Source organism: Cricetulus griseus, chromosome 4 (genome assembly GCF_003668045.3).
Source record: "Cricetulus griseus strain 17A/GY chromosome 4, alternate assembly CriGri-PICRH-1.0, whole genome shotgun sequence".
In the NCBI taxonomy this organism is placed as follows: domain Eukaryota; kingdom Metazoa; phylum Chordata; class Mammalia; order Rodentia; family Cricetidae; genus Cricetulus; species Cricetulus griseus.
Genome location: NC_048597.1, coordinates 84241114 through 84251913, shown reverse-complemented (window position 1 = coordinate 84251913; position 10800 = coordinate 84241114). Strand labels below are relative to the sequence as shown.

General features: G+C 47.7%; 1 protein-coding gene across 4 annotated transcripts in view; it reads left to right on the top strand.

The window, feature by feature from the left end:
* Nucleotides 1-471: 471 nt before the first annotated feature.
* The window catches only part of Slc7a1 (solute carrier family 7 member 1), a 74978-nt gene continuing 64649 nt past the window's right edge, over nucleotides 472-10800 (top strand). For 2 of the 4 annotated variants that reach the window (XM_027413709.2, XM_027413706.2), the window contains exon 1: nucleotides 474-603. The gene's annotated coding sequence lies outside the window, so the exon portion shown is untranslated. Of the gene's footprint in view, nucleotides 604-10800 lie in introns of all 4 variants that reach the window. The other 2 variants (XM_027413708.2, XM_027413707.2) reach the window with 2 other exon arrangements.

The window sequence follows — 10800 nt, the reverse complement described above, 5'->3', positions numbered from 1 at the left end:
GAGTCTGGGAGGCGAAGAAGAGATTTGGGTACTAAGCCTGGGGTGAGTCCCTCCAGGGTGAGCTGCCACCACTGGCCCTAGCGAGGAAGTACCATATCAAAGGGAGGGGTTTTGGGGCCTTTCCTGACAAGGGCGAGGCTGAGGCGTTAACTAGGGCATTATTGTAAAGAAGTCCAACGACAAAAGATTTACAACCAAGTCCTAAAATTTCTTTAAAGTGTGTCTCTCATCCAGTTTGGAGCATGAAACCTGGTAAGGTTAGTTGTCAATGGCTCTCCATGTGGGGGTTGGCACAGCTCAGCCTCTGTTACCCACCAACTCTGGCCCAAGCAGGCTTGAAGCTTCTGGGGACCAAGGACAAGCGACAGGGAAAGCCCGGTTTCGGGTGTCCCCGCCCACAGGGGCGCGGCCGCGCGGCGCTGTCATTGGTGGCCGAGAAGGTGACGCGCAACACTGGCCGTGGCCGCGGGGCCCGCGGAGGGCGGCGCGCGGCTGATGAAACCGGCTCGGATCCCTCCCGCGCGCGCCATCCCCTCCTCCAGCAGGTGTGAGCGGTTCTTTACCAGCGGTCCCCACCCAGCTCAGCATCCCGTTGCCTTCTCGGTGAGTACGCGACTCGGGTGAATGTCCAGAAAGCTCTAAAAGCCTGGGTCACCTCTCTGTGTGTGGGAACCCAGGGTCTGGCGTGGCCGCTCAAGCGAGGCGAGGGTTCTTCTTTACCTCTCCATCTCCGGGGATACGTGCGTGGGACGCACACCCGTGTTCCGGTCACCTCTTCCGAGTCCATCTTGGTCCTTTGCAGGCACGGCATGGTGCATGATGCAACAGCGAGGGGGTGTGAGCACGGGTGACCCGGGTACTCTTGCCACGCGTGGCCGTGAAGGGCTCCACGTGGGCGCGGGGACTCGTCTACGCTGACTGCCTCCGGTGGCATCCGGAGCCGCCACTGCCTGGGAGATCTTCCCTTACATGGCGCGGTGCGCGGCACCCCGCCCCGCCACGCGGTCCCGGGCAGTGTCGTCAGCCGAGCCGCGAGCAGGGTGGACTCCATCAGGTCCCCAGGCCGGTCCCCTGTGAACGGAGACTTGGGATTCCCGCTCTCGGGGTCGCTTCCGTAGTCCCCAGAGATGACTTTGGAGGGACTCTTCGGGTGGGTTTTCCTTGTGACCTGATTCGGCCTGCACAGACTGTTCTTCCAGATGGTGTGGAGTGGGAGGAAGTTCTTCCGGCTCCATAGACAACCTGTGCTCAGCGTGTTCCTCTCTGCGTAGTGGAAGACTTCCTGGGCACGGGTAGGTCACCATCCACGCTTGTCCGCAGAGCAGCCTGGTGCCAGTATCGCTCTCTCCAGTCCACTTCCTGGCGTGTTGAGATAGCCTGACATGTGCCGTCAGGAAAACAAAACAAAACAAAACAAAAAAACTGCATTTCCCAGCACCCACGGTTATACTTTCACGTGCTGGAGGACAGGGCTGGGATTTCAAACATAGGTATATTTTCCCTAAAGGTGAGTAAAGTTGCACTAGAACCCCGAACATTATTTCTATTTGCATATCCTAGCTGTGATGGAGTCAGTTTGTAATTTACTTGGGATTTTTTTTTTTAACATTTCTTGCCATTCATATGTGGTTAAGATAATAGGAAACCACGATACAGTCATCCCCCTGTTATTTTTAGTTGGTCTCAATGGAAATTATTATTTTTATGTGAGCACGCCCTTTTGTCAACAAAACCGAAGGGCTTAAGTCATGTGACCCAAATAGAAATTTAGGGGAAAGCCAACATGTGGATTGAAACAGCTTTGAAAAGTTTAGCATTTTGAGATCATGTTTTATCTAAGGCTGAAATTTAGAGGGCATATAAGGGGGGCTTAAATAAACAAACAGAACAAGAGTTAAATAGAAAACAGAGACACCTCAGTGGCTGGTTTTAGATTTATCTATTTATTAAAGGTCTGAAAACAATCCTAATTCCATTAGGGATTTCTCTTCTAAGATACATGGTCATCTCTCCACCCCCACCTCACCCTGTACCCCACTGCCACGCACCCCCTTCATATAGGCCAGACTGGTCTTAAACTTGCTACTTAGCAAAAGATGACCTTGAGCTTCTGATCCTCTTGCCTCCCTCTACCTCCCAAATGCTGGGATTGCAGGCATTCACCCCCAGATCCAACCCAGGGTCTCCTGCATACCAGGCAGGCACTTCACCAACCAAGCTACACCCCCAGCTCAGATAGTATTTAAAAATTTAAAACAGCTTTCATTTATTATTCTTGTGTGTGTGTGTGTGTGTGTGTGTGTGTGTGTGCATGCGTGTGAGTGTGTGCGCGTGCGCAAGCTGCACATGTGCACGTGTGTGCCACTGTACATGTGGAGCCCATTCTTTTTTACCTTTATGTGGGGCTTGGGGATCGAACTTGGGTTGCAGGCTTGCATAGCAGACACATGGCAAGCTGGGTTATTTTGTAGGCCACAGATCACATTTTCTGATGTATTTAAGTCTATTTATTGGTGTTTAAGTCTGTTCTCTTTTTACTAAGCCCTGTAAAAACAAGTAACAGCATGGTTGTGAGATGCCCAGTGAACTGCACCTTCCTCCTTACTAACCATGGAGATAGAGGTGTCTATTAACACTAGGGAGAAGTGGGAAGAAGGAAGTCCTTGTTAGGGAAAGAAATGTCCAGTAACCCTGGGGACATCTAGACATCTGTGCCGTCTCACCCACAGGCATCACCTGTAATGTCATTTCACCTAGTTCTTAGTCACCACTCCAGGCAGGACCTGTAGTTAACACCTTAGTGAGTGGCTCTCAATCTTCCTACTGCTGCCACCTTTTAATACAGTTCCTCATGTGGTGACCTCCAACCATAAAATTATTTTTGTTGCTACTTCATAACTGTAATTTTGCTACTGTTATGAATTGCACTGTAAATATCTGATATGCAGAATATTTGACACAAGACAGGGTCCTTTGACCCCAGGGATCCTGACCCACAGGTTGAGAACCAGTGCCCTTGTTTTTGTTTATTGTTTTCTTTTTTTGGTCTTTTGAACCACATGTGAGGCTGGGGAGGTGGGGAGTGGGTGTGGGAGGGTGGTGTGTGTGTTTGGGACTAATACTAGGGCCTCTAACATGCTAAACATATGTTAGCTACTCCATCACCGAGTTGCACCCCTGGCCTATTGCCTGGATGAATTTTAGCAGTAGATCAGGTAAGATTGGCTTAGCATTTCTGTGTGAGGAGAGGGCAAGTGCTGCCCTGAGGGGATGGATCTTAGGCTGCATGGGAGATGGACGTTTGCACAGTTTATATTTATTCCAAGCTTTATTATTGCTTATGTGTCTGTGTGTCTGTGTGAATGAATGCCACATGTTTGTGAGTGCCCCTAGAAGTCAGAGGGGGAGTGTTGGATCCCTTGGAGCTGAAGTTACAGACTGTTGTCAGATGTCTGATGTGGGTGCTGGCCAAGAACCTGGGCCCTTTAGAGCAGCAAGCCCTCGTAAACACCAAACCATCTCCCCGGCACTGGAAGTTAGGACTTTGGGAAAGCCACAAAATAAATTGGCCATTTTATTTTGGCTGATTTATTTGTTCGTTCATTCGTTCGTTTGTTCGTTCATTCATTCATTCATTCATTCATTCAAAGTCTTGCTGTATAGAGACCAAGTTGGCCTCAAACATGAGGACCTGCTGGCTCGGCCTCCATAATACTAGGATTACAGATATGCACTACCATGCCTGTCACTGCAAATAACCTTAGAAGAAATTATTCATTTATTTAGAGATAAGGTCTTACTGTTTTGCTCTAGCTGGCCTGGAAACTCACTGTCTAAGCCAGACTTACCTGGGATTCACCGAGATCTACCTGCCTCTGCCTCCTGGGTACTGGGATTCAAGGTATGCACCACCATGCCTAGCTACATGTTTGCATTTAAAATTTACAAGTATGTATGTATGCCTGTTTCTCTGTATGTGCACCCTGTATGTTCAGAGGCCAGAAGAGAGTGTCTGATTCCTTAGAGCTGGAGTTATAGGTGGCTACATGTGCCCATGTGGGTGCTGGGAACCAAACTTGGGTCCTCCATAAGAGCAGCAAGTGTTCTAAACCACTGAGACATCTCTCCAAATAACTTTTTGGATACCCTCACCACCAAGGGATAGACTTGCACTGATGGAGCCTCTAGGGGTAGCCCTCACCAAAGCTGCTTTGTCTGCTTCACATCATCTCCTTTGGGACACTTGTTCCACCAGTTGTTCGTGTGGTGTTGAGGTTGCCCTGTGTGGTGGGAACCCTCTGAACTTAGAATTCTTTGTGTTTGTTTTGTTTTGTTTTTGTTTTTGTTTTGTTTTGTTTTTAGGTATGAGTGCTCTGCATGTGCCTAGGCCAGAAGAGGATATCAGATCCCATTATAGATGGTTGTGAGCCACCATGTGGTTGCTGGGATTTGAACTCAAAACCTCTGGAAGAGCAGCCAGTGCTCTTAACCATTGAGCCATCTCTCCAGGCCTAGGCTTAGAATTCTAATGCCTTAGGGTTCTCTGGGCCTTGAGCCAGTAACATTAGATCCTACGTCAAGGTATAGGCTTCCTTCTGCTGAAGCATGGGGCAGAAGCATCTTTTGTGGCAGGTTTTCAGTCTTGTAAATTTCAGTGACTTCTCCTGTTCCTTGAGCCATAATTTGTCAAGAGCCATTTAGAGCATTTGCCCCTGGAATCTGTCAGGATGGGCACCCTGGTGAAACAGTTTGTGAACTGCTGATGGCATGTAGTATGTCTCCTTGCAGCATCCTTGAGGCAATGGCTAAGAGATGCTTCTGCTTCTGGCCTTGTGGGTACACCTTCCACCATCCCAGGAACAGGCTCCCAGAAAGACTTCGGAAGGGTCATCTTTTCTGCTGCAACTCAGAGGTTGCTTTGGGATTCTTCCTCTGGTGGTTGTCATGCACAATGGACCTACAGATGGTTCATTGTGTGGTCCCACCATGATCTCATTGCAGACCACGATTAAGGAAAGTGTCCACCCTTCAATGAAAGGTGCTGGGAACAGCTCCCAACCCCCTAGGCTTCCATTCTGAGTTTTACATTTATATTGAAGAGCTGAAGTCCCATAGTGTTTCTTCAGCTAATCACAGGACATTCCATGTCTTCCCGAACTTCTTTCTCTAATGATAACAGCAAACAGAAACCACTCTGAGAAGGAACACCTTTAGAGGAGGCACCTTGCTATCTTGAGATGAGCAAATCTTTGGATGCCATCACTCTTTTACCTTGTAACTTCCCCTCCTTTCCCTTGGGCAGGGGTGGATTCATTTCTTACCTTTTCCTATTTTCCTTACAGTGCTTTTGTTTTAGTAGGTTTGTCTGCTGCTGTGATAAATACCATGACCAAAAGCAACTTGGTCAGGAGAGGGTCTGTTTCGGGTTACAGTCTCTCTTTGAGGGAAGTCAAGGTAGGGACTCAAGGCAGGAGCTTGGGGTAGAAACCTTAGGAGGAATTGCTTTCCGGTTCTAGTTATCTTTCTTATACAACTCAGGCTCACCTAGGAATGGCACCACCCACAGTGGGCTAGGTGCTTCCATATCAATTAGCAAACAATAGGTCATTCTGATGGAGGCAGTTTCTCTTCCTAGTCATTGACTAGCAAAATTACCCTTCAAAGCTTGATAAGATTCTTGACTGTCAGAAGTAGATGTTTCCTTCTGTTTGGTAACCGACCCAAGTTCTGCATCAGAGAGGACATTAGTGGTAATAATTTCTTTGGGCATGGCCTCTTGGTTTTATTAAGTTAATTTTATTTTAAGTGTGTAGATGCTTTTGCCTGTATGTATGACTATGTGCCTTGTATGACAGATATCCCTGGAGGTCAGAAGAAGGCATCAGATCCCCTGGAACTATAGTTACAGATGGTTGTGAGGCACCGTGTGGGTGCTGAGAGTCAAACTTGGGTCCTCTAGAAGGGCAGCCAGTGCTCTTAACTGCTGAGCTATCTCTCTAGTCCCACAAGGCCTCTTTGTGATATGGCTGAGATTAAGAACCAGTTTCTGAACTGTGGGGTTAGGGGAGATGCCCCGTGCCCACCAAAGAAAGGGCTGAATCCCAGAGTGGACTAGATGTCAAACTGACATCTCTTCTAAGATACTTCCTGTAGCCCCGTGTACAAATGTTTTCCTGTAGTTCGTTCATAATAATTGGCTGGAGCTGGAGAGACGGCTCAGAGGTTAAGAGCACTGGCTGCTCTTCCAGAGGTCCTGAGTTCAATTCCCAGCAACCATGGTGGCTCACAGTCGTCTATAATGAGATCTGGTGCCCTCATCTGGCAGACATACATGCAGGCAGACCACTGTATATTTAATAAATAAATAAATAAATAAATCTTAAAAAATAATTGGCTATAGGTAACTTGTTTGTTTTTTAGACAGGATCTCATTAAGTTGCCTAGTGTCTTAGTTACTTTTCTGCTGCTGTGACAGAACACCTTGACCAAGGCAGCTGATAGAAGGAAATATGTGTATGGGCTTACAGGCTCCAGAGGGTGGTGGCAGGATAGCGGGGCAGCAAGTAGCATGCCAGCGAGGGCTCATGGATTTTGCTGTACGGTAAGTGAGGTGATGGTGGATTGTGCACTAGGAATGGCATGAGACTTTGAAACCTCAAAACCAGTTCCCAGTGATGCACTTCCTCCAGCAAGGCTACACCCCCTGGATCTCCCCAAAGAGCACCACTAACTGGGAACCATGTTTTCAAATACTTGAGCCTATTGGGGCCGTTCTCATTCAAACATCTACACGCTGGCTGGTCTCTGCACTCCTGGGCTCATGCAGTCCTTTGCCTTAGTCTCCTGAGTAGCTAGGACTGCAGAAGCCTCTTCCTGCAACTGATTTTTCAGCTGCCTTTTTCGGACTCATCTTCTGGGATAGAGGTGATTTAAGTGAGATGGTCCGAGTCATCTTAACAGGGTCTGGTGTGCCCCAAGCTTAGCTATTTGATTCGGCTCACTTTTCTCAAGATTGTACATCCTAAGTTTAGGATGATAGGAGGCATCTAGACCCCAGAGGCACCAGCTAGCAAGTTCTCCAAGTCATCTGGTCCTGGATTTGTGAGCGCTGGGGAATGATAGTCTTTGGTGGTGCTTTTGGCTTCGACTGCCAGGATTTTCCTTGAGTCTGTTTCTCTGGACCCAGGTGCAGCTGTGGGTATAAGCTACAGGTTCCCTCAGGCTTCAGGATCCAATCTTGGGCTGGGCTAATCTCATGGTCTCTGGGAAGCTCCTTTGTGTTTTCTGTTGGGAAGGTGTGAGGTGGGATGAAGATGGACACAGTGGCTGCTATTGGTCATAATCATCTTTTGTTTGTTTGTTTGTTTGTTTGTTTGAGACAAGGTTTCTTTGTGTAACAGTCCTGGCTGTCCTGGAACTTGCGTTGTAGACCAGGCTGTCCTCGAACTTACTGAGATTTGTCTGCCTCTGCCTCCCAAGTGCTGGGATTAAAGGCATGTGCCACCACCACCTAGCAATCATCATCACTTTAGCTCGGGCATTTACCTAAATTTCCTTGGAGGTCTTAGTTGGGGAGGAGTGCCAAGAACTCAGAGCTACCTCTATTTGCCAAGTCATCTTACATTCTTTCCTTACCCCCTATGTGGGGAGAGCAGAGACGAGTGGGTGTTCAGGAGTTGGGGAGCAGTGGGACCAGAAGGCAGGAGAATGTTGTCATCCCCTGTGTTGACTGTCAGCCTCCCCTGGGTAACTTCAGTTGATCAGCCATAGTTGGCGGCAAACGTTCCCCTCTGTATCATCTATGTGTACCAGGCACCATCAGCCGAGCTCTTACCATCTATCAGTAGGAGGAGAAAGAGTGGCTTCAAATACCTTATTATGGCTTTGTAAGTCTGATATGTGTCTTCTTAAATTCTAATGTTCTTGTTATCGAACTTGGGGGTCACAACCCCAAAGCAGGTCCTGCCACTTCAATAAGCCAATTAAAAAAGCCCAAATAAAACCAGAAAGCAGAAAAATTTATTCAATGTGGCCATCCTGGGAAGAGGGATAAAGATATCCAGAGAGCCCCCCAAGTTCATCTTTGGGATCTTAAAGTGAGACCAGAATTTATATATAAAGTCAAGGATATGTACTTCTAAGCAGTCCTGGGCAAGGTGTGGTCTGCCCACCACTGACCCATCCTTATCTGGTCTTCAGTCTCATGCTGTAAGGTAGCCTGACAAGCTGTTAGAACCCTGTGAAATCTCTTTAGATACAAGGTCTCCTCTGGCTTGTCCTTTTCCTTCTCGGTGTGAGATTCCTGGAGAAATTCCTTTTTCTTTAGGGCCCATTGTTTTAACAGTTGGGATAGTCTGATGATGGAGAGACAAAAATGTCTCTTTAGAATACCTTCCTGTCTGCTAGGTTCTGTGAGCTTCTGACTGACAGAAGTGGAGACAGCATGCCCTTGGGTACACTTAGGAGGCTATATAAGTGGCAGAAGGGAGATTTGAACACAGGGCATCTGGCTTCAGAGTAACCCCTAAGTGCAGGACGTGTCTGGATGTTAGCCTGGCCAGGCTCCAGCCTTGGGATGTGTCGGGCATGCTGGGTACATATGGAGACTGTCCTACACTGCCCTGGCCGTCAACCAGGGCCTCCTGTCTTTAAGTACCTGGAGTAGTACCCAGAGGACCATTCCAACACTGAACAGCAACTGCCTGCCCTCGCTTGCTCTTATTTCCCCCTAGCCTGGGACTGCAGATCTTCTGAGCGCAGCTGGAGCTGGGTTCCTGGGACAGCTGTGTAGGGTGCTGAAGCCTGGAACTCACATGAGTGACAAGGGCTGGGCAACGTTCTTCCTGGGTCAGTAGTTGGGCCTTCATTCACATCACCAGTGTCTGGTTGGACGCCTGCTCCAGACTCGGGGGTACATGTGCTTTGAATTGCTCATACTGCATCTTCTAGAGCTGTGAAAAAAGCCTTTTGAAGAGTTCAGGGTGGACTTTCCAAGAAGCTCCCATCTAATTTTCTCTAAGTCCCTTTAAAACATGTCTCTCTGTGAGTTCGAGGCCAGCCTGATCTACAGAGTGAGTTCCAGGACAGCCTCCAAAGCTACAGAGAAACTCTATCTCATCCCCCCACCAAAAAAAAAAAAAAAAAAAAAAAAAAAAAAAAAAAAAAAAAAAACCAATCAAAAAAACAAACACATGTCTTCATGTTCTTCAAACACCTGGCTACAACAGTAAAGCGGAGGATGGAGTAGGTAACAATTTCCACACAAAGGCCTGGCACTCACACCAGGAGATGGGCTTGTAAGAAAGGAGCTTAGGGGGGTTCTTCAGCTCCAGTTTACCTGACCACCCAAACCTGTTTCCCAGCGCACCCACACTCCAGGCAGAAGCCGCGTGTGGCCCAGTCTTCAGGCCATCTTTTATGCCTTCGCCCACCCCTTGGGTGGCTGCCCACCTGTGTGGGCTGCCTTAACCACCTTTAATGACGTGTGTCAGATGTGTGTATCCGCAGGGTGGAGGAGGATGGAGAACGCTAACAAATATCTAGAACATGTTTGAGATCTATGGTGTTGCAAGTCCTCTCTCCCTTCTGCACCGAAGCCCTTGCTTTCTAGACTTGCCAGAGATTAAGGGTGCTACGTGACACTTGGCTGGAGGCCATGGCCTTGGCCTTTTGCTAGTTACATCTTGACTGTATCATACACTATATCATACAGCAGTTATACTTGCCTTTGGTCGACCCCCCCCCCGCCCCTCTTTTAGATGTCCTGCCCTCGAGAAATAAGACACACTCTAAACTAAAGTTTGCACTGCTAGTGACTGCTCCTCAAGCTCAAGCCTGAACTGCAGTTTCAAAACCATTGTGCATCTTAAAGTTCACATCTCATTGTCCGTGCTGTTCCCCTCTGTCACAACCAGTCACTGTGAGCTCCCCTGTGTCCTAGCGTGGGGTGAGGATTCTGGGATTTTTTTTTTTTCATTGTCTGAAATTTGTTTTTACCTCAGTTTCCCCCAGATGTAAGCCTGCAGCTGTGTGTGAAGAGACCTCTGAAGGTCACGATCAAAAGCTTCTAGTAATTTTCCATGAGTTTGTTTGTTCTTCTCCAGCTCCAGACCCTTTCCTTGAAGGAGCTGGCCTTGACAGTGGCTCTAGCGGGCAGCCGCCCAGAGTCGGGGTACCCTGCTGTGCTCGGTAACTCTAACCTGGCCAGGCCAGCACCAAAGGGCTACTCTTCAAAGAGGCCCTTTGAAGAGCAAACATTTCCTTTCCTGAAAAGAAGGGAAATTGCAACGAAAACTTATTGTTCTGTGCAGACAATGCCCCCTTCGATCAAAGAGGGAGCGGGGCTTATAAAGGTAGATTCGAAAATTAAACCTGGGCGCCATTCTGCATGGTGACTGTCACCATTGAAGGGAGCATGGTGGACCTCTAAGACTGGTAAGGCTCCATTTCCCCTTTACCTTAGGATCCTAGTCTAGGTCTAATATAGTGTACTGCGTCTCTAGTTCATTCCTGAAAATGTCTACTCATAAATTATGATATCATCAAGTTAGAATATTACTTAGTCACCAAAAATGGTATTTTCCAAGGGTATTTGATCTTAGGGGAAATACTGAAAAACCTGGATATTATGCACAGAGAAAAGATTGCTAAAATTAAATTTTAGGGCCTGGGAGTGTATCTTAGTGGTTAGAGTGTGTGTTCACTAACATTTGTGAGGCCTAGGCTTTATCTCCAGCAATGCAAATAAACAAATAGTTTTGTTCACTGCTTATGGATCCTAAAATATTGTTCAACAAACAC